Source organism: Vidua chalybeata, chromosome 1 (assembly GCF_026979565.1).
Source record: "Vidua chalybeata isolate OUT-0048 chromosome 1, bVidCha1 merged haplotype, whole genome shotgun sequence".
In the NCBI taxonomy this organism is placed as follows: Eukaryota; Metazoa; Chordata; class Aves; order Passeriformes; family Viduidae; genus Vidua; species Vidua chalybeata.
Window position 1 is genome coordinate 82,537,958 of NC_071530.1, and position 22,409 is coordinate 82,560,366.

The following is a 22,409-nucleotide window of genomic DNA, read 5'->3' on the forward strand; positions in this document are numbered from 1 at the left end:
CTCCATAAACTTTTAAGAATGTTTACTAAAAAGTTTTGAGGTTATTGAAGGAACTATTTGAGATTCAGATGATCTGAAAGTACCTCAGTAACCTCTTTCCTTGGATTATTTCCTCACAGATGGTGACTACTTTGGTCATCTAATCATAGATAACCTTTTTATTGAAGATAGAAGCAAAATATAGATAAGATTTTTAAAGGTTTTGGACCATCTGTTATTAGCTGAATGGTGGGCCAATGATTTCCAGAGTCGTCTTCTTTCAAAAAGCATGTGACAAACAAAAATTATCCAGAAGTGCATCAGCATTCTCTCTGCTTATACCTTGGCTTTTCTTATTTTGATCGTGCTATTCTTTGCACTCACTGTTTTAATATGACTTTCTTTCCAAATTCTATATAATATTATACTTTTTCTGTTTCAAGGCATTAGCCTTCTATTATACATTTCCTCATCTTTCATATTGGGACAGTTTGTATTTAGTGGTATTACTTAGGAAACCACCTACTCTTCCTAGATAACCTGCTTTCAGGTGGGAGATCTAGGGAAGGTGGGAGGAAGGCAATAGAACTTCAGAAATTTGGAACTGCTCAGGTGGTTTTATAAAATTGCAAATTGACTGGACAAACTGGAGACAAGTACCATAGGCAGCTCAGTGAATACCAATTCATTATATAACTACAGTCAGAACACTTTTACAGCTTTCGAGTGCATAAAGAATAAGATAATAAATAATTTAGAACACGCAATAATACCTCTATACTGATCAACTATAGACCTCCATCTTGAGTTTTATTACCCTACTTATCCTACCTCATAAAAAACATTGCAGAATTAGAGACAGATTCTTCAGAGAACAGTTAGGCAAAAACAAGGAAGGTTTTCTTCTATTTAGCAAATATATAGGACTGTTATCTACAAAAAAAAAAACAAAAAACATAGGAGGAACCATACTAATGCACATAACATTACTCCAAAAAAGACTGCTTGGAATTATTTTTTCTTCTTTTTTTTTTTTCTTTTTTTTTTTTAAGAAAAAGGTTACACTGAAAATTAAAGGAATAAAATGCAAAATTAGTAAATGGCATATGTTATTTCACTGTGGTAGTTAATCTGTCAGAGCAGAACTCTGTCACAAGAGGTTTCTAAACCAAGAATTTCAGGGTAACAAAACTGGTTTGATTTTATACATTTGTCAAAGTAAATTTGATAACTGTCAATAATAACATAAATTACAAGGAATATTGATGCTGCTGTTTCACGAATAGTGTCAGTACAAAGCAATGCAGAGATAAAAAAATACAAAAGGCAGATTATGTAAAAATATCTTTCTTGCACCTTCTATTGAATAATGATGCAGCTATTTTTTTTCTATTATCAAAGACTGGTTATTAACATGGGTTATTCTTTGTTGTCATTCAGTTGGGGTCAGTGGTGTTCCAATGAATTTAATTGATTAAAATAAATGTTGATTTCCTGAATAAAGGGCAAGACCATTGATTCAAAGCCTACTGAATCACACAACACAGTCTACATATTCTTCCTTCAATAAGGAAGGCATATATATAGTAAAATTATTTTGGTTCTAGACATTTTATTATGATCTTTACTTCATCTGCAAAATCCACTGAAAGTAAAAAAAAAAAAAAAAAAGCACCTAAAGCAAACTCCTAATTGCGCAATGCTTCAAAATCATTCCAATGATTAAATCAGATACAAAGCATTTACTGACCTATTCTGGTTAATCAGGTTAACTCATACTACAGAACAGAAACACATAAATCTAAATATCAAATGAGCAGCTGAAATAGAGAAATGCACCTAGGTAAATTGATATCCAAGAAGACCATATTCATGTGTATATAGAAAAGCAGTTTTGCAAAATCTCTGTGTTGCTTCAATTTTTCCCTCAGTAGCTGTCATAGTTATGTTAAAGGAAGCTTCCTCCCAACAGAAGCTGCAAATGGCAGTGCAAATAAATGGCACAATCCTGCAAAATTCAAGATATGAACCTAGTTCTGAAAATATTTAAAAGCAAACAAAAGCCTGTACATGTTAATTCTGGGATTTCTGTGAAACTTTTTGAAAGTTTGGAATTAATTAGTGAAATAGGTTTTTGCAAGTTGGCATGACAAGTATTTTCCCTAGACAAAAATTTCCTGCTTTTAATTTTTTAGTCTTCTGGGCTCCAAGAAAAAACATCTCGACTCATGTTTTTATAATTATTGTGGTATTATTTCTTTAGTGGCCAAAGTTTTGCTTAGACTGAGAAAAAAAAACTCTAGGAAATGTTATCAACAAGTTAATATTTTAATTGGACTGGACTTAAACACAAAACTACAGGAGAGTTGAACATCACTCCAGATTTGGAACACAGTTAAATTTTATCCGTATTTTTTCCACTTGCCAGGGCTATACTCTCTCTCACTCCCGCAGAGGTCCTGCATTTCTTCCTCTCCTTCTTCACAGCTTCAGCAGGTTCTTATAGATAAATGCTGCATATTCCTTTTGGAGATGGAGCTGGCACTGCCTGCTTTCAGACCTCTGTCCTGCCACTTTGTGACCTTAGTAAAAACATGTTAACCACAGATGGCTTCCAGAATCGTGTGAAGCTGGGTGAGGTAATGGTTTCAGCTGCATATTTGATAAGAGCACCCAGCTGAGAGCAGAAAGTTGTAAGAATTGGTAACGTTCCAGGATCCAAGACTGCAGGGTTCTGCCAAGAGTAATGGATACCAGGATTTTGGAGAAAGTGTTATTTCCGGAGTGAGAAAGGAGACACTGAGCTGCTGCTGAGGATAAGAGGTCACCCTGGCCATGAGATCCCCTGGTACTGAATGAGTGACAGACCAGGGTGCTGGAGTCCAGGAGGTTGGAGAGATTTTCTGAAGGGAGGCTTTAGGTGTGTGGGCTGAGTCAGGTCCTGGCACAGTGTCACACCTTAAATAGAGATTGTGGGTTGGCAGCAGCAGCACAGCCTAACCCTACTTAGCACTAAGGAGTGGGGAGCTGTAGAGTAAATGTCATTGGCAAACCCAGTCTAGCCCTTTGCCTTGCTGGGGAAACCTGCCTTATGTTGGGAACACTTCTCTTGTAGCTTTTGGAGAAAAGGTATTTATATTAATCAACAAAATATTCCAGCTTTAGAATTTTTCTTCAAACCTGCTGCTGGATACTCAACTGCATAGCCACAATGTGTATTTGGAGGGGAAGCTTTTAAATAGCTGCTAAAGCACTCCCTCAGATATTTGAGCACCATCTTATCACTAAGTGACTTTGTGTAAAATTTTCCATTTTTTGAGATCGAGATCTCAAAAAATAAAGTACTAGAGACCTATCCATTTCACAAGAGCTTTCTCACTCCTTAGGGCTGAAAGAAAATTCACAAGTGAGGCAGCAAGGGACCTCCAAAGATTGTCTATTCTGCCCCCCCACCCCCACCACTCTAAAGAGGGTCATCTAGAGCAGGTTTCTCAGGAGTGTGTCCAGTTGAGTTTTAGGTACCTCCAAGAATGCCAACTCATCAATACCTTTGAGCAACCTGTTCCAGTGTCTGATCATCCTTACACTAAAAAAGCTTTTTCTAAGGTGTACTTGGTTTTTTTTGCATGTTGTGCCCATTGCCTCTTGTCCTTTCACTGAGCAGCACTAAGAGTCTGTCTCCAACTTTTCTGTTCTCTGCCCCCTGTCAGGTATTTATACACTCTTATATCCCCCTGAACCTTCTCTTCTCCAAACTAAAGACTCTCGAGCTTTCCTCTGAAGAAAAATCCTTCAATTGCTTAATTGACTTTGTGACCTTAGATTGGACACATTGGAACATTTTTCCAAAGTCCAGCATCAGTCTGGATTGTATTTCTCTTTTTACATAAAAGACATAAAACTACAGTGTAATAGCAAGCTCCTGAAGAGTGAAAAAGTCAAAAGAGTGCAATAAACTGATGAAGAAATAGAAGAGAATGCTTCCAACTCAGTGGAAAACAATCAAAGCCAACAGTGACAGTGGAATGGTTCAAAGGATTCCACAGGTGTAGGAGCATTTTGGAAAGTAATCAACATATAAAGAAAAATATATGAATTAGAAGGCAATCAAATAATGAATAAAATTAGGATAAAATCATACAGTCACAGAAACTATCCAGTTATAAAACAGGTCCTTCATATGAAGCAAGTTTCTTTAAAAAACAAAACAAAACAAAACAAAAAACTCCAAAACAAAAGTTGGCCATTACCTATGCAGCTGAGACATTTAGAAAAGAGTGGAATTTTTAAGAGTAAGTTTAAGTGCAAGTCTAATCACAAAAGACAATCAGAATTCCCAGGAGCAAAGCGTGAAATGTCATAATTTCCATGCTGATATACTTAGAGCAAGAACTAAAAAAAATTCATGCAACCTTATCTAATTCACAAACTGATTGCATTGGTCTGAAAATCTGAAAATATCTAAAGCAACAGAGAATGATAATTTGCTCAATAAAAAAAATAAAAAGAAAATAGAAAAGAAAAAGTAATAAAAATCTTTTGCTATGATTACTATCTCATAAGCTAAGATATCCTGAGTTTGTTATTACATGGTCGTTTTATGTCTTAAACAAAAGAGAAATATAGGAATTTTCTGCATCTATGAAAAGCTTGTGTTTTAAAATAAAATATATATATCTAGTCATTGACTGTTTGGGGAAAAATAAAATTATAAAAGCTGAACAAATATTTTGGTTATGAAGAGTCACAGTAGTACATTCTGAGGTTTAGGAAGGTCAGCACTAGTTTTGTCTGCTATCAATGCATAATAAAGCTTGGGAGCTGCTTTCCTACCTGAAGTAGTCATGCATGTGTCCCTTTTATTTCCAAATTCACAGCTCTGGTTGGAAAAAATGACTTGCATCTGATTTTTTTCCAATAAGGCTAATGATCTCAGTTATAGAAAAAGATGGGATACGATATAACAGAAATCAAGACCTAAACGTATTATTCTTCCACAGACACTACTTGATCTTAAACTCATTTATTTTAGGGTAACAGGTTTTAGTAGGGAGAAGAGGAAGACCATTCAGGGCCATGTGTTTTATCTACATCAGTTTTCATGTCTGAATCAACAGCTATAAAACTGATATTAAATATAGATTGGAGATTTAAATGAGATATTTCCTTATATTGTGTATAAGCAAAGTGCAGAACTCTTTGTTGCAGGATGCTGTGAATTCTAAATATTTGCAAGTGTTCGAGTAGCAACTGGATAAAATGTGTGCTGATGGAGGAAATCTGCATTAGGCTCAGAAACAACTTCCACTTCATAAAGTTCCTGAGCAATTAGTTTTTCCCAGCCTCAAGTTACCAAAGTCTGAAAGGGGAATCACTACTACACATTTTGTGCAATTTTTATACACCTTCCTGCTGCAGTCTTATAGTCCACCTGGTTTGGTGCTTTATGCTGGCTTCAAGCATGGCTACAAAAAAAAAAGTCCAAAAAGTTTCTTTTGTTCTTGATCAGATGACTGTCATCCAGATTGTTGTAGCTGCAGCAGCCAAACTATCCAGGTTCCAGCTGTCTGCTGCATGTCTCATAGTTTTAATCCTGTTTTATATATGGTGTTGCCCAGCTTGTTTTAGTTTCATTATTGCATAGCTTTGTTCAGCTATGTAGTTCTTCTGCTTCTAAAGGTATCATGACAATACAATGTACCACAGCTAAGTAAACACAGTATATTTGGCCCCAGTGTAATTAGAAAACATGAAAAAATAACTGTGAGCAAACCCAAGGAATGAAGCTTCAACACTGTTTTCCTCTTTAACAAAAAGTCAGGTCACTGACAACTTCCTACAATAATCCATGGGAAGGGTGAGACCCTAAAGGGTTAAATACTTTGATTTTATTATATTACTAATGATCTTTAGCAGAATTAAGAAATACAGAATATAAGCGCTTGTAACTGGACTAAGTGCTTGCTGTATTTGATTAGACTGTTACAGCATCATATCAGCAGTAAAGTCCAGTCATGGATCTTCATATAAGTTGTCATCTCTTATTACTTATCATGAACCTCAATGCATAATACTAAGCATAATACTGGCCAGTGTTGGAGACAGGTTCCTGGACGTTGGATCTTACTCCAAGGAGTAGGACCTTTATAGAGAAGAGGCTTTGCAAAACATTATCTCAATGAAGCACCCAAACTATTCTCCTAGAACCATTCTGAAGTTTTCTCATCTTGGAGAGCAGCACACTGCATGCATTGTAATGTTCCTGCTATTATAATTGGAGTTTCTGGAGTGTTTCAGAAATCGTAGAGGATAGTCATTAAGACTGGTAATAGAAAACAGATATCTTTTCAACAAACAGATCAAGGGATGCAATTTAAGTTCTCACCCATGCTCTACTCTCATAGAAGGCTCCAGCTGTACAAAAACAAGAGTTAAAATCAGTACTGCATAAACATCACACAAAAGTGAGCTGCAAAGCCATATCCTTTCCCTCTTTTACTTTTCTTAAAGAAGTACCTGTTAATTAACTGATGAACCAAAACAACACAGCCCTTATTTAGGGAAGCGAAACACATCCAGAAGCTAAAAAAAGACCTGCCTTTGCAGATGACTTCTGGCCAGTGAAGATGGGACTATGTTGTCCAAGAAAATTTTAGGTCAGATATTCCTTTCCTCCTTCTTCCCCCGGATTCCTGTATAGAAATAGCACAAGCACAGTTACATCACAACAGGAACAGTCTTTCTTCTCTAAAAAAGACAGACATCCATAACAATGATAAAAAAGCACAAAAAAATATTAGTCTTAGCATTGTGCCAGAAGCTTTTAAATATGAAGAACTAGTTAGAGGAGAAAACATTTAAATTACACAATTACTGCAAGAAACCATAATTTAAAGATAAGTTCATTCTTCTATTATTGTTGGGCCAATTCCTGAGTCTGTGTAAATACTGATAAATCCCACTGAAATAAGTCTCAGTCCTCAAAGGCACCAAACACCTTGATAAAAATAATTTCTGGGATACAAATTTTTTCAGGGATGTTCAGCATTCCTAGGAGTATGATTTATAGAACTCCTTTGACCAAAAGAAAAGTCACATCCCTGTGGCTTTATGTTTTCTTTCAGCCATACAGACTTCCAAAAAAAAAGTAGAAAGCCTTCTGCAGGAACACTACAAATGGACTTATGTCACATCTATATTAAGTAGCACTCAATTTATAAACTCCTAGAGTGTTCCTTGGCAAACAGCTTTGTTCATTTGAATTACAGCAAAATATAGAATATCTGAGAACATGCTCTTGGTGATCACAGCCATTCATTACAGAGTGAAAAGCTGAATTTCCAATGTCAAGGACATAGTTTAAGAATTTTTTAACACAGGTTGGATAACAGGTAGAAAAAGAATTGCAGAAAAAGTACATTTGTGAGATGCAAATGCTATATAAAGTAGAGAATCTCAGAAATGAAAGTGGAAGAGGCAATTAAATATTTTCTTCTGTTTATGTCAAAAGTAATTAAACAGATTAAAAGAAAATGCATGAAATTTCTGGGAGAAAAGACATCACTATTTTATATGCCAGAAACACAGTGAGTGGTATAAACAGTCGTTGATAACATTCTAACACTCCTCACTCTCCCTCTCTGATAAGGACATATTTTGAGATAAAAATGAGTTTTAAGAAAAGCAACTGTGACTTAAAAAATTTAGCTATGACAGATCATAGAGGATTTGTACCAACTCACCACCCTCTCCCCAGAAGATACTGATGATATTAATTACACTTTATCCTTTAGCTATCATTGTAACAGAAAATGTGCTAAATACCTATTAGCTTAAGGAGCAACTAAGTGAGCCTGGAAATGTGTTTTCATTAACACTGCATGCTTTCTGATGTTGCAAACTAGGGTGAAGCATCAGTAGCAGAGAAGCTATGAGAAAGGCTACATGAATGATATATCTGGTACAGTGCCAATGGATAGGGACTAAGTGTCTTCCCGTAAGACAGTGGCCTCCTCACTGTCAGACGAAATCAGACATGGGAAGGGAGGAACCATGTCTTGTATGGTTGAGTCTGAAGGTCTTCAGACCCTTTGAATTTTGACACCAAATCCTGGCTTTGCATGGACACAAATTAAAAATGAGGTATGTTAAGTCTTCTGCGTGAGAATAAAACTTATTTTGGTTTTCCAGATGTGAGGATTGAAACCAGAAATTTTAACTCAGAACAAATATTTATCCTGACTGAAATCCCATTTGGATAAATATATTCTCCTGGTAAGGCAGGCATTCCTAATATAATATATTTCATGCCATATTTGCCACAGGTAGCCTTTTATTCATCCCTCATCTATAAATAACTGCTTCACTTTTTTTTATTACTTAAAATATTGTTTTGTTTTGCTTAAACAGGGGGATATGATTATCATAACATTGTTACTGTTATTATAAGCAAGACAATAGCATTAATGTAATCACAAAGATGAAAAATCAAGTGCAGAAAATTCCAGAGCAAAGGCTGAAAGCTTTAACCACCCTCCAGGTATTTGTTAGTATCCCCAGTAAACCATAACATACCATAAAACAATGTGGAATATCTTATCTAGTATAACAAACCTATATATGGAACATATATTCTTCCTTAGTGTGTTTGCTTTATAGATTTGTGTGATCTAGAAAGATCCCATGTGTAAGAAAAATTGTAGAATAGCATAATATGGGACTAATAGTTTAAATTTTAGAAGAGAAACATCTTATGCTTGAAGCTTTTATTCTGAGGAAAAAAAAAAGTGAGCAAGATTTATTATGTGAATGGGTTTCTAATTTGGAATGACAAAAAATAAGTTGTAGACTGGTGCTGAATAGCTTCATGAGAAGGAAATATGCAATAAAATTGTACAAAGTATGAAGAAAAAAATATAGTTGATATCAAAATCCACAGCAGTGTGAATTATAGATCAAGAGCTATGCAGTCTACTGGGCTGTGGAAGAGTAAACCCTGCAACTTCAATCCTTTGTTGTAAAATTGTTGGCAGAAAGCATAAATTCATTGTGTAACAAAGGTAGACCCAGAAGTGTTAAGAATTGCATATTACATGTAGGTAATGTAAATATTAATCTTCCCAGCATCTGGGAAGGCACTTATAGGAAAAGGCAGCAAATTTAATTATTCCTGGGATCAGTACAGTTCATGGCACTGGGAAAAAAAACCCAGCAACAAAAGGCACACAACATCTTTTATAAGAATCAATGTGATGAATTCATAGAAAATGTACTTTCCCTCTGGGGAGAAAAAAAAAACACAGAAGAAAAATCTGTACCAGTTTAAAAAGATGAGTAGAAAAATAAAGTGCAAAAAAAAAAAAAAAAGTGGCATGAAATTATGTGTAGGAAATGTAAAAGTAAAACCTGTAATGAAAAATTATTACTTTAATTACTTGAGTTGTAAAATCAAAGCCAAAGGCCTACTGAATATGAGGGGATGCTGTGACAGGCCCTGTGGAGAGGCCCAATGATTAGGCATAATTTTTTTTCAGTCAGTTGCAATCAGATAGCTATCAAAGTAAGGATAATTGATAAAAAATTAGGGGTCTATTTTGTAATAGAGAGGGAATATCATGGTAGAAAAGATGCTTTCAATCCACCTAGACCTGATGTAATTTCATCCTAGGCACTGGTCGATGATATCCGATTTCTGTCCATGACCGCGTAACAGACTTCAGAGAAAAAAAATAGTTGAGTAAGGTTTTTAAATCCATCTCAGATGGTATTCTCATAGGCAAACCAGGGGAAAAAAAATCCACAGATTAAATTATTATAGAGTGATTACAGTATTGCTTGTGTTCAGAAAGTCTCCACCGAGGGAGCAGCTATTTCTGTCTCAGTATCTGAATGATTGGAGCAATCTAGAAAAATCCTGTGCAAGTCTGTCCTAAGTCTGGTTCATATTTTCATATTTTCATATGTAGCCTGGGGATGAGAGAAGAGAATGGTTTATTAAATCTGCAACTGAGATCAAGCAGGAAGAGGACTCAAGTTATATATTAAGTGAAAATGAAACTTAAGCTGCTGGAAATGAGATACAAAAAGGTAGAATTCTTCTGTGCAGAGTGAATTAGGTGGGAGAAATCCACTTCACACAGAAAACAAAAACCTTCTGGTCTGGTACAGACATGCAAAAACGAATCTAAAGGTTGTTGGTGCCCCATTCACCACTGGGAAGGCAAAAATTAGAGCACTCTTCAGAACCTGGCACTGCTGTTACAGGAGGAGCTAGACCAGAGAAAAGATAATCTATAGCAGAAAACAGATTGAATAAAAGCCTGGAAAATGCTGAAGGCAGCTGAGAGAAAGAGAATGAACAACCTCTCAGAACTGAGGGAATAGTTGGTTCATGTGATGAACAGGGACAGAAGGAATAGATTGTAGGTTTAATTTTTTTTTCTTTTTCCTAGAAAGATTCTTACATCACTGGAACAAGTTAGAGAGCAGCTGACAGGATGTGAACAATGATAAATGATCCTATTCTGGACAATGGGATGGGCTAAATGACCTCTTGAGTCTTCTCTTCCAGTTCTATGATGACTGCTGCAATGGTGTGACCATGTGTTCCGGTTTAGGGCAAATTTGGGAGGAAACTTCCAAAGGGGTCTCTCTAGAAAGCAAATTCAAGAGGCCCCTCTCTCAACTGGTTTGGGAAAATATTTTCTTGGAGAAAAGTGGAAAAAACCTGTTTACACAACTGTTAACAAGCAATGTATTCACAAGATAAAAAAAAAGAATAAATTAAACAATAAAACCTCTTGCTGTTCTGAAGAGATGACAAATACAGAAAGTCCTTCTCATGGAGTGCAGCTTGTCTCGCTCAGTCTCTTATCAGTCTCTCCTGTGCTGGAAAATGCCATGTCCCAGGGCCCAGTGGGCCACAGGTGCAAGCTGCTGGTGTTTTTCTGGGTTTTCAGTCCAGATCAGTTCCAAGAAAAAGAAAAGCCATAGCCTGGGGAACTTGTCTTCCTCAGCTAGCTAAAAAAAAACTGACTAAAAAGCAAAGGAGAGCTCTATCCCACCATCTATCCGTGATGCGGACAGCACAGGCCAGGAGAAGGATGCAGGGAAGCAAGTGCAGTTTCTAATAACAAACTCCGCGCTTCTTCTCTGCCCCCTTTCACTCTTGGAACCAGCCTTAAAGGCGCAGAATTTAATATCCATAAACAGAACAGATGACTGGGGATACAAGCATCGTAAAGTCACCCTAGGACACCATGAAATTCAGGTAATGGCAAGTTCTGTATTATGTGGTTTATTCTAATACCTGGAATCTTTAAAGCAACCCTGATGTGATAAACAGAAACACTGTTTTGGAAAAAGCTTGGTTCAACACAGTCTTGATTTATGCAGACAATTGGCCTGTCTACTAATGTATTCTGTGTTATGTAGACTTTAGAAATATTTCACCAGGTGGTGCTGTTACACATAACCTTCTAAGCCTTACCCTACCCCCCGGGCACATGGCAGTCTTGGGAAAGCATCTGTGGGTCCTGCAAAGTTGTCCCTCGAGGCAGAATTGCGTTTAGGGTTTGATATCGCTGAAGGAGTTATGGAAAGAGGGATTGTCTACAAGGCTGCTTGGAAGGCTTAATTCTGGACTGTGTAAAGTATATGGTGAATTCTGTGTATGTAAATGTGTCTGTGTGTAATTTTATAGATATATTTCCTTTCCTGATCTCTCTGTCCTTCAAAGTCCTGGATATGACATATAGCCTCTGGATATGACATACACAGAAGGATCATACAGCCTCTCTGAGCAGAACACTGCCATCCATGAGTGGTGCATATACAGTTGTAAAATCTAAACACATGCTCTGCGAATGTACCATGAAAAGCACAATCAAGATTAATTCATTTAGGGACTATTTTCATTATACAGCACAACAACACAAGTGTTCTGTGTTACATGGATAACAAATATAAGCCTTATATTTATTTAAATTAAACCAAACAAGCTTTGGGAGACTGCATAATTCTGCTTTCTAAATACAGAAAATGTTTATATTGTTCTCTAAATGTTCTCTTTTATAAAATGAGGACATTATGATATATTAATAAAAACATAGAGAACATACAAACTTTCACTAAAACTATGAAAAAAAAATCATAGACTCTTTAAATCCAATTTAGAAGCAACTTCAATGGTCATGTAATCCAAACAGGTTCCTGGTCACCCAGCTAGATCAGGTTGCCCAGGGCCTTGTGCAGATGAATGGATAGAGATTCCACAATCTCTCTGGGCAATTTCTTCAAGGGCTTAACAGATTTCATATGCAATTGCTTTCCTTGAATCTAATCAGACTCTTTTGTGTCGCATCTTAGATCCATTACCCCTATGCAATGCATTCTGCATTTTCGAGAGGAGCCTGGCTCAATTTTCCCTATGCCATTCTATTAAGAACTTTAAAAATAAGAAACTGTCTTGACTTGTCATCCTAAGGCTAAAAAACCCTGTTGTCTTATTCTCTCCTGCATGCATTACAACCCTCATCAGCTCCACTGGACTCACTCATGTATGCCAACATTTTTAAGATGCAATTTGTGCTTCTGTGGTTGCTGCCTGTCCCATCTTCATCTATCTCTGAAAATAATCTGCCACAGCTTTTTCTACATGTGCTTATTGGATATTCAAAACAATAAGATGCCTCCTCATCTTTCTCTTCCCTTGAGAGTCAAAGAAAATAGTACTCAATGCCTTCTCACACACCATGTGCTGCTGTCCCATAAGCATTTTGATGACTCTCCACTGGATACAGACCACTGTAGCAATGTCCTCCTTTTACTGGGAAGCCCACAAGCAGTCCAGCTGTGAATAGCCCACACAGAAAGTGTCACCACCCTTGACCTTCTGGCTAGACTCCTGCTATGTTGTTGCCCATTCTTGCTGAAGGAACACCTATAATAAACACTGCTGTCTCATGTTTATTTTACATCATTCTTTCTCACTCCTTTCCTGCAAAGCTGCTTTCTAGCCAGTTGGTGCCCAGCCTGAATTGCTGCACAGAGTTACTCTACATAAAATTGTCGAACCATAAATCTGTATTTGTTGAACTTCATGAACTTCCTCTCAACTTACATGTCCAGCTCATTGAGGGCCCTCTTAATAACAGTCCTGTCCAGTGTATTGATCCCCATCTTTTCTAGTCCTTACCTTACCAAATGGACTACAAGAATACTGTGTGATACTATATCAAAAGTCAAGGTAAATATCCTGTACTTGCTATTCCCTTCTCACAGAGTCTGGCATGATATTAATATAGGTGGGCAGGATTTCCTCCAGCTAAATCTATGCTGGCTTTTCCCTATCACCCTCCCATCGTACATTTGCCTGGCCAGGGTTTCCAGGCAAATTTGTTTGCAGTTCTGTGGACTGATGTTAAACCGAAGGTTTGTTACTGTTTGGGTTTGCCTTCCTGATCTTCCTGAAGATGGGTGTAATATTTGTTTTTTTCTGTTCATAAGGAACCTCCTTTATTTGCCATGACCTTCCAAGGATGATAAAGCATGGCCTTACAATGACTGTGTTCAGCTCCCTTAGCAGCCTTAAGTAAAGTCCATCTAATGCTGTGGATTTGCAAATGCAAAACTGACTTGATTGCTTCCTAATCACTTCCTGTGCTATGGATAATGCTACATTCCCAGAGACTCTGCCAGTAGGCTCAGTGACCCAGGAAGCCTGGTGGTAGCAGGGCTTTCATTGATGAAAACTGAGACAAAAGGCATTGGGTACCTTGGCCCTTTGTGTTCCCTTGTATGTTGACGGACGTACAAAAGTTATCATGCCTATTCTTTCCATCTATTTTTCATTTCCATTACAGCTGAGCTTTGGCTTTCTTCACTCCAACCCTGCTTGTTTAGGTAACATCTTTATATTCCTTCTGAGTAGACTGTGCACAACTCTGTCTGTTGTGGAGTTCCTTCTGATGATTGACCTCAATCAGGGGGTCCTTGTTCCTGTTGACCTTCTGCATATGCAGAGAATGACCTGTTGTGTTTTGAGGAGGACACTCTTGAAGAACTACCAGCTGTCCTGAGTTCCTTTGCCCTTCAGATCAATTTTCTATGGAATTTTTTCTGTACAGAGGGCTGAACAAACTGCATTCTAACACCTGGAAGTTCATGGTTCTCATCTTTCTACTGTTTTGCTCAGTTTTCTGGGGATTTTAAAAGCCAAGATGATTAATGCAGACAAAGCTTAAAAACAGCCTTACCACTATCTGGCAAATTTGTTTGCAAATAGCAAGTTATACAGAGCATCTCTCAGTGTTGTAGCTACATTATAACATCTATCTAGGATGGAAACTGGGGACTTTCCTTTCTTTAATTGCTTGTTAAAAACATATTTACCTTTAAATTACAGACAGCAAATAGACAGATCAATAAATATTTGATCTGTTTCTCTGTACAAGCTTGAAATAAAAATGATCACAGGATAATTCAGGTTGGAGACAACCTCAGGAGGTCATCTCCTGCAGGGTCAAAGCTGCTGACAGAATAGGCTGAGCTGTGAGATCAGACCATGTTACTGAGGGTTTTGCCCAGTCTGGTCCTGAAAGTTTCCAGGGCTGGAAACGGCACTCAACGTTTTTATGTAATCAGATCCCCTGCTCAATTGTCCTCATAGTGGATGTATGGTCTGAACATGTCTTGATTCAACTTATGCCTGGTGTTTGTCATCATCTCATCCCTATGAGCGGCTTGGCTCCACCTTTCAAATAATTTCCTCATGGAAACCATCAGACTGCTGTTAGGTTCTCCCAAACCTCTCTCTTCTCCAGGCTGAATGAGCCCCGTTCCCTCAACCTGTCTTCATTTTATGCCAGCAAGTTTACCATTCCCACATCAGTTTGCAGCATTCTGTGACATTCAGTGCCAAGGTCTCAAATGTCATTCAGGAAACTTTTAGAAGCTACTTGGAGGCTGGAAATCTCACTTTGGTAGCAGACACTCTGTGGCTCTGACATGGCACAGATGAACATGGCAATGGTTAAAACTGCTATGGGAGCCCAAATCTCTGAAATGGGAAAAAAAGTAAAGAAAGGGGGGAAAAAAAGAGGAAAAGAAGCTCAGTACCCTACCAAAATTTTCAGAGATTAAAACCTGAAAATATTAGGGAAGCCATCATCATAAAATAGTAAAGACAGTAAAATTTTTAAAGGCTTTGTGTCTTTTGTCAAATTAAATGGCATAGACAAGCTTCTTAATTTCTTAAAGGTAAAAGGTAGGCCATTAAATGTATTAAAAATATCAGAGATATCATTTCACTGCAAAGAAAACTGACAGAGAGATAACTGTGTCCTTCTACCACCTAATATATTTGTGAATTTCTGAATTGCTGTAGTAAGTCCAGCTATTTATAATTTGGTCATAGGACAAATTTAATATTTTCTTCATATAAATTAATATGTGCTTGTTGATTAACTCCTCCTCACACATGCTAAGTTTTTCTGCTACTTATCTAATTTTGTTCAAAGCATTATATATCATGGCATTATATCTTCCTGGTGATGTGTTTTATCACAATAAGCAAATGTTATCTTATACCTTTGGATACAGAGAAAGCAAAATAAAATATATTGTATTTAAATGGTCACAACTGGTTCATGACTATAGTGATTGAAGACTATCCAATGGCTTAAAACTAATTTCTCATACTATTGCTTAAGTCAGATATAAATAATACAGATTTTTGAGTAATCCTTTAGCTGAGGGATGAGTTTCACAGATCTTTAAATTTATATGAGATGTATACTCAGGACTTCTAAATGGGTGAAACTCTTTACCTGCCTGCAAAGGTTAAGGTATGGGTTTTTTTCCCTAATTGTTAACTTCTGTGAATTATTTGACTTTTTTGACTAAAAATGAATCATGTATTACAATCTTCCTTTTGATCTCTTGATCTCTTCTACGTTTACTTCTAGAAGATATATACATATATATATATATATATATAAATTAGTATTTTGGTATGTGCAAAAGGCCAAGATTGTTCTCACTCACATACAAAGCAGGCTAGAAAAACGACTGGATCAAGTACTGCAAGTTGTCAGAAAGGTTTCAAGAATTACACATTGAGTCAGTAAAGGATCAACTGATGGACAGAAGAGCGAGAGAGAGTATGTCCTCATAGAAGAAAAAGATCTTAAATTTCAAGGTTGAAATGAAATGGCTGGTAAATGGTTTTATGTAGTTTGAAAGAGGTAAGAAATGTGTAGATCAAGAAAGTCCTGAAAATCCTAACTCAAATGTACCCAAAATGCTGCTTCTGAGCAATCGCCTGTAATTCTAAATAGGAAGTAGTTTTTTTCTGTGATGGTCAATGTCACCATAAGAACTTAGAATTTTGGAGGTATAGGAGTGTTAATTGGCTTACTTAGACTGGTTATTTGTCAGATCTTTTTCTCAAGTGTTAAGGCAACCTAGAGTGCTGCAAATCCAGTGCCACACTGTCTTTGTACAGATTGACACATGATTTACCAGACCCCTAAGAAAGTGTCACAAAAAATTTACTGCATTTAGTAAACTTTCTTTTGTAGATTATTGTTGACCAGAATAAGAGAAGAATTAACAATTCTGCCCTGATATTAAAAAATGCTATAGAATACAAATAGTATGTATGAATATCTATTCTGTTTCAAGCATTTGAATAAGGCAAATGTCTTACTGACAACTGAAGGCATTTTAAAATATATATATAGCTTTTTACATACACTTTTGTTAATGATAGCTCAAATGTAGAGCTATTAGATGAAAGAATAACATCAAAGCAATCCATAATGGCAATTCTCACTTGGTTTGAAGCTGACTTTGCCATAAGAGCTAGATCCAGCAATAAACATGAAAATAATTATCCAGCTGAGCAATTGGGAAGTATTTGAAAATTTCCAGGCAGATAAATCTTGCCCTAAAAAACACTCTGCTATTAATTTGTTTGCACTCGTGATTGTCTTAATGCTTGCTATTTAAATGTACAAAACCACTATTTGAAACAGTTTGGAGTTTTTTTTTCCCGTATCATTTTCTATTGCCATTTTTTACTGATTAATATGTGGAACTCCTTGCTTTTAAGTGGTTGCCCAGTTCAGTGTTCCTTAAATCAGCAACTTAACCTACTTAAGAAAAATTTAAAATTGTGGCTTAGTAATTAAAAATGTGTTCTCAAACCTATAGACATATATCCTTTTATTTACTCAGGTGAGCTCCTCCACTTAATTTCTCAGAATTACTCACAGCAATTATATTAAACATGCATATGGGGATGAATAGTATGAGCTCTGTGGACCGCTTCCAGTTCTATTATCTAAAGTTTCTTTCAAATCTCTGGCCCTGTCAGTATCCCCAATTCAGCAGCTTGCTCATCTGGGAAGTATATAAGAATTGATGAGAATTATATCATTGCTTTAAAATGAAGGAAGACCAACATGGATGTTTTGTTATTTCAGTATTTATCTTCAGTTAGCAAGCCATCATTAGTTATGGTAATAGCTAGCTATCATTAATTATGGTAATAGTATGAAAATTAATTACTGAAATTAATCCCTAATGGCTCCTTATGATGTTTATTCTACCAAATTAAATATTTTTTTCCTTATTTCAGTGGTGGCTGCTCTAGATAGAGTGAAATAATATAAAGAGCAAGCTACATTTCTTACTGTTATAGAGGGCATTTTTCTCCCATAACATGAATCCTGGTTCCAGCCAGGGCAGGGTTAATTTTTGCAGTAGCTGGGAGGGACATGACATATTACCTCATGCCTTTCCTAATCCACAACAGGACATCCACACACAAAGAGTGAAATATATGATCCCTGGCCCTACATAGAAACAATTTTAATGAGAGAATGCAATGCAGGTGATATAAATCTCATGGCAATTTGACTTTGCAGAAAGTCTCAAAGAATTTTTCAATATTAGTTTCAAAAGAATTTATTTTAATTTGTATAATTTTTGGTAGCTTCTCGTGTTGCAATGATCAGCACGGTTTGCTGGGCACTGATTTTCATAGCAATGTGGTGAGAATGCACACGGCATTCACTTGTCTGTTTGGAAGCTGAGGAAGCTTTGCCCCAGTTTTTTTGTTTAGTCTGAAGTGTTACTGAAAGCTGTTCATCCTAGTCAGGCCAGGGTCACAGCTTTGGAGAGAAAGAAACTGTGCACACAACAAGTCAACAAATAATGGAATCCTTCATGTCAGTATGACCCAGTCAAGGACTCGATGCTGCTGACAACAATCCACTTAAGGATTCTGGTTTCAGAATTCAGAGCAGGCCACAGGAGATGCCTGAGGACACAAGGAGGCCAAACTGGGGTGTGTCCCAGGGGAGATGGATGCAGGGAAGATGGACTCACTCAAGTCTTGACATCTCTGAGGACACCCTCAAAGCTGGTCAATGTATGTGTCCAGGATGGCAACTCAACCTCTGTCCTGACACTCCTGACATGTGACCAACTTCCAGAAAACACATTTATGATTGCAGCCTGATGCAAAATATGTTAGAAAGAGATAAGAGAACAACTGCAACCTCTTCAAATGATCATATATTTTTCGCCTTCTATTTCATCTATGAGATGAAGGCTGTCATTTTCCTCTTAAGCTTTCTTTTCTTTAAGCTAGGAAGTCCCAGCTTGTTTAACCTTTTCAGATGATATATACAACACTTTAGCTGCTTTCCATTTTTATCATCAAAGTTCCATTAATTGCTTTACATCTTTCTGGAAAATAAAGCTTTCCTAGTAGAATAAGCTAGTCTAGGCTTTATGTTTATACTTTCCTGTTTATAGCCTGTCTGTTTATACTTTCCAGAGTGATGTTTATCTCTTTTCACACTACCCTGACACTGTGATGTCACAGTCTTCTCATCATCCTCCATAGTTTCTTGTATGTTTTTCTGCATAATTGCTAGGGACACACTTCAACTATCCCATCCAATCTTCATGATGTTTATCATTCCTGCATAGGATTACTTGTCACCACCTTGAATTTAATTTATTTCATAACTTTCAGTAATTTTGTAATTTTTTTTTTATTTTCATTAGCTTCACTGGAGTCAGAGTAAGCAAAATTTGTAGTTTCTTCTTTGTCCAAATAGAGCAAGAAGTAGTGGACCTTTGCAGAGGACATTCTGATTAGATATTCAGGAAAGAATTTAACTGCCAAGAACAGCAGAAATGTGGGATAGAGTGGGTGTAAAATCTTCATTGCTAAAGTCCTTTCAGATCAGGATCGACAGGCATCTGTCAGGAGTGAGTAACACTGTAAGTACAAGTACAAAAGTGCTTTATGCCAGTAATGGAATAGATGAGGCTGCTTCCAATACTTCTCTGCACAGAGGAAAACAATAATTGCTTGCAGTTGCATGAGGCTGCAGAATAAATTAACCATAGGCAAGTGAAAGAAGTCTTGATAAAAGAACAAAACTACATTTTAATTACATTTGTCAACATGTGGCCTTCAAAAGTAATTTATAAGGATTTCCAAAGAATATGAGGCATCAGGTGCTTGGAAATATAACATGTATGTAGACAGAATCTATTGTTTGAAAATATTTTAAATATATTTATATAAAGACAGGACATCAAAAATTATCTTTCATTAAAGGTGATTTTTTTTCCACAAGTAATGCTGTTGAATATTTTTAATTTTTGATTTAAAATCTTTTAAGGGATGCTCAAATGTTTGCTTCCACTTCTGCAGAAAGACATTGCCCACCTCTTTGTGGCTTTTTCTCTTTTAGATTTAGAATCTCAGTTTGCAGTTGAGCAGAAGTGGCAGAAAGTTTCAAGACCAGGTGATACAATAATAAGTTTTCATAGCAATATTAAAATGAAGTTCACGCTTCACATGGTAAGAACCATGCAGCAACTATCAGCAGGTTGGGTGGAAGGGGAGAGCAGCCTGGCCTCTACAGTTGGTAATGCTTCAAGTGCAGTGCTTCATTATTATACTCTGGTTTCTGCAAAACAACCTGTGCTTCTGAAAACAGTAATTCAAAACCTGAAAGCCTACTGCAAGCAAAGTTACCTCACGGGATCAAGAAGTTAACCTGAATCTCACAATAACTCATTTCTTTTTTCTTTTTTTTTTTTAAATTTTATTTATTCTAGCAAAAAGGATCCTTTTACAGGGTTGGATCTTGATATAATATGAAATGTACAGTGGCAAGAAAGAAATAACATAAGGGTATCTGTAAGTAAAAAAATACTGGTTTAACTAGTTTGGTCATGATATAATAACTACTAAAAATATAGTGAAATTATTGTAAATGCCAATGCAGAAATTAACTGCACTCTGCTTTTTTTTTGTGCAGAGATTCTTCCCTCAAAGCTCTGCAGCAAAGAAAGTGTACCATTGACCAAAAGAATACTGGGTGCAAATTCATAGAGCTTTGGGAAAGAATGTTTATTTTAAAATAGCAGATTTCTCTAGGAAATACTGTAAGTCAAGTCAAATACAATATTGAAACTTGAAAGAGTAGGTGCAAAATGGGACCTTTACATCTTGAAATTTCTCTTTAAAGATTGCTTAATTTTCCTTTAAAATAATTAATTCCCAAAAATATGATTGAGACCAGCCAGAAGGATTTCATGCAGCGTTGCTGTAGAAGAGCCAAGCTGCAAAAAGCTGTAAAACTGTACTGGGAATAGACTAACACACAGGGGAATACGTGCTTCTAAAATGAACCTAACAGTATTGTAATTACTTTCTTTTCAGATTATGGGAGATCTCCATGCAACTACTCTGGCTGTATTTAAACCCTTAGGCCATTTTCCTAACAGGGGTATAATGTTGCATAACATACATTTCAAAGATATGTACATTTATATGAGCAACTCAGTGTAAAAAGCATGAACACTTATTTTAGTTCTGAAGGGAAACTCTAAACAAGTTTGAATGCTGCTTTTTCCGACTGCTGATGCTGTTTGTAAGTGGTGCCCCGAAAGCCACTCTTCCCAATCCATGCATGTGATCCGATGTCGTGAGTGCCAGGGACTGCTGCTAATAAACTGTTGAACTGAAGAAATGGTTTTATGTACTGGCAACAACAACAAAAACTTACACTCCTCTTTCCCTTCTCCCACCCCACTGACATTCTGCTTATGAAACAGCTGCAGGATCTGAACAACCTCACAGAAGCCGTCACAGGTCAGCTTTTATCTTGCATGTGAGAGGTTAACCTAAACCCGAGAAGACAGAACTATCACAAGGAGCTCTATCAGGAGAGCAGTGGTGTAAAATAAATGGCATTTTAAGTACTCAAGGAAATGTAAACGAGCAAAATGACTTTGCAGCACAGGGGTGTCTGCTGAGCAAGAGAGGTACAAGAAATGTAATAAAGCAGACATAAATACCTGAAATTGTGACTTGAGTAAATAGAAAATATTAACATACATCTTTAACTTCTAAATCCTCCAAATAACTGTGCCAGTACACAACATCAAGAAATTGTCTTACATCTTTAACTTCTACATCTTAACTTACATCTTTAACTTCTTGTCTTACATCTTTAACTTCTAAATCCTCCAAATAACTGTGCCAGTACACAACATCAAGAAATTAACAGCTGGTGTGTGACAGCTGTTAGTCAAAGTACCATACAGAAGCATGAATCAAAAAAAGAAGCGCAGTTATCTTGAAATATTCGAGTATCTGTTTTTATAAGACAGTGTTAATCCAGAAATAGAAAGAATTAAAACTCCAGCAAATAAATAGGTTTGGCTTGAAAAATAGTAACATCAGACCACCATTAAACTCTTCATGCAATTCATGCCCACTGTAGAAATTTCATAAGGAAAAAGAAGATGAGTAATGATTAGAAAATGGTATGTAATTTGATATATTTTATTTGACTAAATAACCAAACCTATGATTACATAGTTATAACTCAACAACACCATTAAGGACAAATGAGAACTAGGATCTGTGTTTCAGAGGAGTTTTACCATTTATGCTCCTTCAACACATATTCCCTATGTTGGATCTATCAAGATAGCTTATATTTCCCTTTTAATTAATAGTACTTTGTATCTGGCTCAGTCATGTAGAGTGAGATCACTAACTTTTATGAACTTTCAAAAGTGTGGTGCGTGTATAACATTTTCTTTGTCCTTATGAGTCTCTTTTTCATTCCAGTATGTCCACAGGCTTCTTGCTACATGTTTTTTATTTTGATTAGCTGCAAAAAATAGGGGCCATATGCTCCTCCTCCCTCCCCTTTTTTTAAATAATCAGAGATAAGCATATGTTAAAAACCACACTTTAGTGTTATGAACTGAGAGGTGGAAAAAGCCTGAATAACTCATCAACTTGGTCTTGCTGCCAGTTTGAAAAAACATCACCATTGGAATTCTGAGTGCAAGTCTAGGTTCACCAGATCATCAACTGCAAA